Raw genomic sequence first — 6,256 nt, 5'->3', positions numbered from 1 at the left:
GTCCAGAGTCTCTCATGGGTCCCTGTACGGCCTCCCATTGCTGCTGTCTCCATCGCCACACTCTGCCATGTGCCACTTTCAGGTCTCCTCACACACTGCTGGTGTGTTGAATTTTTTGACATAGGGTGCTGGCAGATTACGGGCCTCCCATTGCTGCTGCCAGGCCCCTAATCTGCCATAGGCCCCTATACCGCCTCCTCATGCTGCTGCCAAGTCCAGAGTCTGTCATGGGTCCCTGTACGGCCTCCCATTGCTGCTGTCTCCATCGCCACACTCTGCCATGTGCCACTTTCAGGTCTCCTCACACACTGCTGGTGTGTTCCATTTTTTGTCATAGGGTGCTGACAGATTACGGGCCTCCCATTGCTGCTGCCAGGCCTGTAATCTGCCATGGGCCCCCGTACTGCCTGGTCACGCTGCTGCTGGGTCCACAGTGTGACATGGGTCCCTGTACCGCCTCCCATTGCTCCCACTCTGCCATGTGCCACTTTGAGGTCTCCTCACACTCCTGCTGGTTTCCATTTTGTCATAGGTTGCTGTATGGCCTCCCATTGCTGCTGCCTCCACCGCCACACTGTGGCTCCAAACACTGGTTTTGGCCCCGTGACTGGCCAAATGAGTGAAGTGTGCGGTGATTCTAAGATCGACGGCACTCATCTGCATGTCATACTGACTGACAGTATTATTTCTCTTCCCCAGCAGACTCCAAGGGCATTTAAATTAAAGGTACAGTGTTCTGCACTAATATTAAGTCTCTCTGAAGCCTAGAAACACCCTTTTTTAAGTTAAATTCACAGCGAATATATTCGACTCGAATCGAATATTGTCCACGAATTCGCCGAATCAGTCGAATCGAATTTTTGAATACTTCGCTCATCTCTACTGACAATCATAATACAAAAGTAATTATTTCTTATGATCATCAGCTCTATGTAGTGGCCACAATACAGTCATTATTCTGTATGAAATATAACATTTGACATATAATATTTGTTTTTGTCCCATTGCACAGAACAAATATACAGTACATACAGTTACAAAGGATAAATAGCTCTACAAATATTGCTTTAAATACACCCCAAAGCATTCAGTGAATGGACAAGGGGGGAGAGAGTTAGACAAACAACACTGCAATTTCTGAATATACGAGCCACAGCACTCATAGTTGCAGTGCCAGAACTATAGCAAGGGCCCTAATATCCAGCCTAAATGAAAGTGGTATTAAAGAAATGACAGCAATACTTAAAGTGGCATGCACTGTATGTGACTTAACTTTTATTAACTGCATACTTAAAAAAATGTTCTGGATTTCTGCTTTGATTCTGTTCCAAAAAGCTCAGCAACTGTGCTAAAGTAAAAAATGGGACTTGGTTTACTATATTCTAAATTCCTGTGTAATTAACTGCATGCAGCTTGCTGGGGGTGCAATGTTTGAAGAAAGTGCTGCGTACCTTTCTTTTTGGTTTCTGCATCACCAATCACATATAAAATCACTTTTTTTTTTTCTAAAATAACAAACATGGTATACTTTCCTGCTCTGTACAATGGTTTTGCACAAAGCAGCCCTGATCCTCCCCTTTTTGGGTACCTACCCCCCGTGCTTCAGACTCCTCCTCTTTTCTGGTTGCCCCTATAGCAAGTGGCTTGCCTGCACATGTGTAGGCTCAATTCTGAGCTGCCCTGTGAGCATCTGTGAGCATCAGTGTGGCTCAAACCCACCCCTCGCTCACAGGATTTTGTTGACAGCAGCAGAAGCCAATGGCTCCTGCTACTGCTGAGCCTCCTGTGAGAAGAGGGGAGAGATGAGCAGTGCCGCTGCTCTTGGGCACAGTGCTGGATCAAAATTGGGTAAGTATTTCAGGAGGGGGGCTGACATGGAAAGGTTTTTCACCTTAATGCAGAGAATGCATTAAGGTAAAAAACCTTTTTACCTTTACAACCACTTTAACTGCATCCCCGCTGCCGTATAGCAGATTTACTGCTACACGGCAACACGGGTGCACAAAATCACGTATTTATACGTCAATTACTGGGTTGTTGCCGGTGATTACCCGCTGGTGCCCGGTCATTACCAACAATCACCGAAGGGGAGGAAGACTGTTTTGTTTACAAACAGTCTTCCTCTATGTCAGCCCGGGCACACTGCTTGGGATGGCTGTGCACAGTACAGCCATCCCGATAAGTATGCTTACTGCGTCCCGCAGTCCCACTAAAAGTCGCCGATCTCCGCCATTACTAGTAGAAAAAAAATCCCAGTATCTATACCGCCATTTGTAAACGCTATAACTTTCACGTAAACCAATTAATTTACATGTATTGAGAATTTTTTTTAGCAAAGACATGTAGCAGAATACATTTTGACCTAAATTTATGATGAAATTTGATTTTTTTAATTTTTTTACTGAACATGTTTAATAGCAAAAAGTCTAAAATATATTTTTTTTCTCAAAATTGTTGGTCTTTTTTTGCTTATACCGCAAAAAATAAAAAATGCACGGTCGATCAAATACCACCAAAAGAAAGCTCAATTCATGGGAAAAAAGAACGTAAATTTAATTTGGGTGCAGTGTTGCACGACCATGCAATTGTCAGCTAAAGTAATCCTGCACCGTAATGCAAAAACGCAGGAAGAGGGGTAAATCCTATGGAGGGCAAGTGGTTATTCTTGCAAGGTGGAATTTAATCTCATTGCTGGCTGGGGGAAAATTCTTAGTGCTTTTATATTTATTTACATGAGGACCTCTTATGAAGTTACAGCCATGACTTCATATTAGTGTTCTTGAAAGCAGCATGCCTTTATCATAAGCAGAGACTCTTGGATCACCAACAATGGGACTGGGATGGACTGGTGCAGTGCAGCAAAATCTGGATGGAAAACTAAAGTACTAAACAGGGGCAGACTGACAACTCATGGGGCCCCCGGGCAATAGGGGATCATGGGGCCTCTGTGTCTTTGCCCACACTCAAAGCACACCCAAAAAAGCCTATAAAAAGGGGCATTTCATGGGCCCCCTACTGACCCCAGGCCCTCGGGCAGTGCCCAAGTGCTCAAATGGGCAGTCCGCCCCTGGTCATGAATAAGCTCTGACTTATCTCTGGCTGTAATACTCTGCATTAAATAAAACTCATCACGCTGATGACATGTGCCGTTGTGCCTGCTCCTTTCTCTGGGTCAAGTGTTCTTGAGGTCTCATCAGCCATTTTTAACTGGATGATTAGGAGACTGCCTGCTTTGTTTTCAGGTTTTATGTGGTCCCTTTATGCATTTTAAAGTTTCCTTTTCATTTTAAACTGGAATGACCTTTAAAAATACATATGTAGCAGCATGTGAAATAATGGGTTCAGTTAGGGCTGTACCTAGGGACCCTGTAAATCACAATAAGTAGACATATTGCATTGTATTATTGATGCAGTGCATTGTTGGTGTTAACTGTAATAGTAGTGGGTTGTAACTAATATCTACATTTGTCAAGGGATTGCTTGTCCACTTCACATTCAGCAATATTGAGAAAAGAGGCCATGACTCATCAAAAACCTGGTCCAACAAAACAGTCAGGATCATTAACAGATGTTTCTAATTCTTCCTAAAAAATGCGGTCTAGCTGTTTCATGATCTGCATAACATGTTTCTCTTTTCTGCAGAACAAAAATGCTTTATTGGCAAATTTCATTTCAGGCATGCCATAACAATTGGCAGGATGTGCAGAGGAAAACTCCCAAGGTTTCACTTCCCTTTAGCAGCCCTAAAATCTGCTTTAGATGTTTATTGTTCAAATGTTCTCGTCCCAGCAGAACCATGGGCTCCAGATCTGAAGGAGGCAGGTGGGAGGTTGTACACTTTGAGAACCTATGTTTTCATGAGTCCATGTGTCCTGGTACAATACGCACACATACCTAGCCCACCGAGTACTCTTTTTGCAACGTGTTTGCAGGCTCTTAATATAAAGATTAATTATAAAAATGGAGAAATAGATTACATGGCCTTTAAGTACTGGATGTGTATGGGTTATTTTTGGAGAATGAGGATATAATTTAGTATAATTTTAAAGTGATTGTAAACCCAGACTAAATGGCCACATCCAGGGCCAGGACAAGAGGTGGGCATGAGGGGGAACTGCCCTGAACACTGTGGTATCATGTGAGGTGGGGGCCACCACAAGGAGATTGGGGGGAGGGGATTTGCGTTGGAAGGGGGAAATTGGGGGGGGCAGGGGGAAAGTATTGTTCTAGGAAGGGAAATTGGAGGTATGCTAAGAGTGGTGATTTAGGGGGATTTGTGTTGGGAGGGGGGGGGTGATTTGTGCTAGGAGGGAGGAATTTGTGTTTAGAGAGGGGATTTGCACTGGGGGAAAGAAGATGTGTACCAAGAGAATACATTCTGGGGGCAGAGGATTTGTGCAAGGAGGGGGGGGGGGAGTTTTTTTGTGGGAGAGGATATGAGCTGGGGGAGGTGGGAGCAAAGCCTTGTGCTAGAAGATGAGATTTCAGCAGGGGGTGGATTTATTTTTGGAGAAGGGGAGAATGTATGCTTAGGGGGCAAGCATGCAGATTAGTGCTCAGTTTTTTTTTTCCGGGGGGGGGGGGAGTTGCTGACATATGATGCTCATACATTTTGGGGGTGAATAGTTTGGCATGTTCGTCCTGGGCTCTAGATGACCTTGTCCCAGAACTGCCTACATCTAAAGAACGGAGAACATCATGTGCAGTCTATAGGGCAGATCAGATGCTTGACTATAGCTCCGCTTAGCCCTGGCCCCGTGGGTAATTAGAATGCTTACTCTTCACAGTAAGGTGTGAGTCAGCTTGGCTTACTTACTAGAAGCCAGGCATGCACATGGTGGGGGCAACACTGCAGAGCCTTTATGAGATGAGAGCCACCAATTTCTAATGAGATTGTTGCCACCAAAAAGGAGAAGGTGCTAGTGACTTGCAGGATCTCCAGGTAATTCCTCAAAAAGGTAAGCTTTACCAAACAAATAAAGAGAATAATAAAAACTGTAAGGAAAGCTCCACTCTTTTTTTTTTGGGGGGGGGGGGGGAGGTTACAGACACTTTCATTTGAGAGAAAATCCAAAAATTCTAATTGTTAACAGAAAAGGAGTGTAAATCTTCTAATGAGATACTTGTTTCAATTCCAACTGTAGAAGAGGATTTCCCTTACTCTGGAGATATCTAAAAAACAAGACAATAAAACAAAATTGTTTAATGAAGAAAATATAGTACTTACTTTAGGGTAATATAATTTTATGGTTCGGTTTAGGGGCATGTTGTGAAACAAGTCTCTTATAAGCATAAGCACATTTTATATGTAGCGCCTGTCTATTTACATTATATGATGAATCGGGTCTGTGAACCAATACAACCACAATTCATTTTTTTTAGTAATGCACATGTTGAGGATTAGGCCCCCAAAAAAATGTAATTCAGAAACTGTAATGGGTTTCCATGCGAATAGTCTGGCAAGATTTGAATTTGGGTTGGTGCCGATAAATTGTTGTGTATATAAATTGCTTTGATCCACTATCAATGCATATAGATCTTCCATGAAAAACAGCTCCAAAAAATCAAGGGGAGTATTTAAATTTGCTTTTTCCACCTGAATTCCAGGTTGGGCAGTGAATGGGGAAAATACGGGTCCTGTAGAATTTGTGTGCTGCCAATTGGGATTTGCAAGCACATCCGGAAGGATACTAGGGGCTCTATGGGCCTGTGTGCGAATTCTTGGTCTCTGTGAGACACTACTTGTGCTCGCCACCGCACCAGCTTGTACTGCACTTATGGGACTCGCCACGTCACCAAGTGATACTGTAGTACTGGTATGTGAAAGACCAGGATGTACTGGGCCGCTGGTGCTTGCCAGTTCATCAAAAGTTAGAGCGGCACTAGTACTGGCACTCGCTTCTCGGCCTTTTGGCTAAGATCAAGTGTAGTATCTGTTCTTATCAGTGTCCAGTGGGGGTGCTCCCGGCCATTCTAGCTTTGCGGGGATGGCTGTTGTATAGTACCCTCACTGGTATGATGGGGGTCCGGAAGGCTAGTACCGGAGGGACAGAAACCGGGGAGCGCCACACGTTAAGCTGGGGCCCTGGGAGTAATTCCTCTGGGAAAACTGGAAAGACCCAGTACCTCCTGATTTGGACGGATCTACCTTGGTCTGGCCAGGGGCTGAGGAGGCAGAAAGTCCGCAAACACAGTGCCCCCTGAGTAGTCGCCTCAGGGGTGCTCTGAGTAGCACTTGGGTGTGGGACCCCACGTT

The 6,256-nt window shown here is 44.4% G+C and overlaps 1 pseudogene; it reads left to right on the top strand.

Moving 5' to 3' along the window:
* Positions 1-5,894: 5,894 nt before the first annotated feature.
* On the top strand, positions 5,895-6,010 carry LOC149463317 (U2 spliceosomal RNA; annotated as a pseudogene).
* The last annotated feature ends 246 nt before the right edge of the window (positions 6,011-6,256 follow it).

Source organism: Staurois parvus, unplaced genomic scaffold (assembly GCF_062004578.1).
Source record: "Staurois parvus isolate SC_StPar_1 unplaced genomic scaffold, SC_StPar_1.0 ptg000155l, whole genome shotgun sequence".
Lineage (NCBI taxonomy): Eukaryota > Metazoa > Chordata > Amphibia > Anura > Ranidae > Staurois > Staurois parvus.
This window is presented reverse-complemented; position numbering and strand designations above follow the sequence as displayed.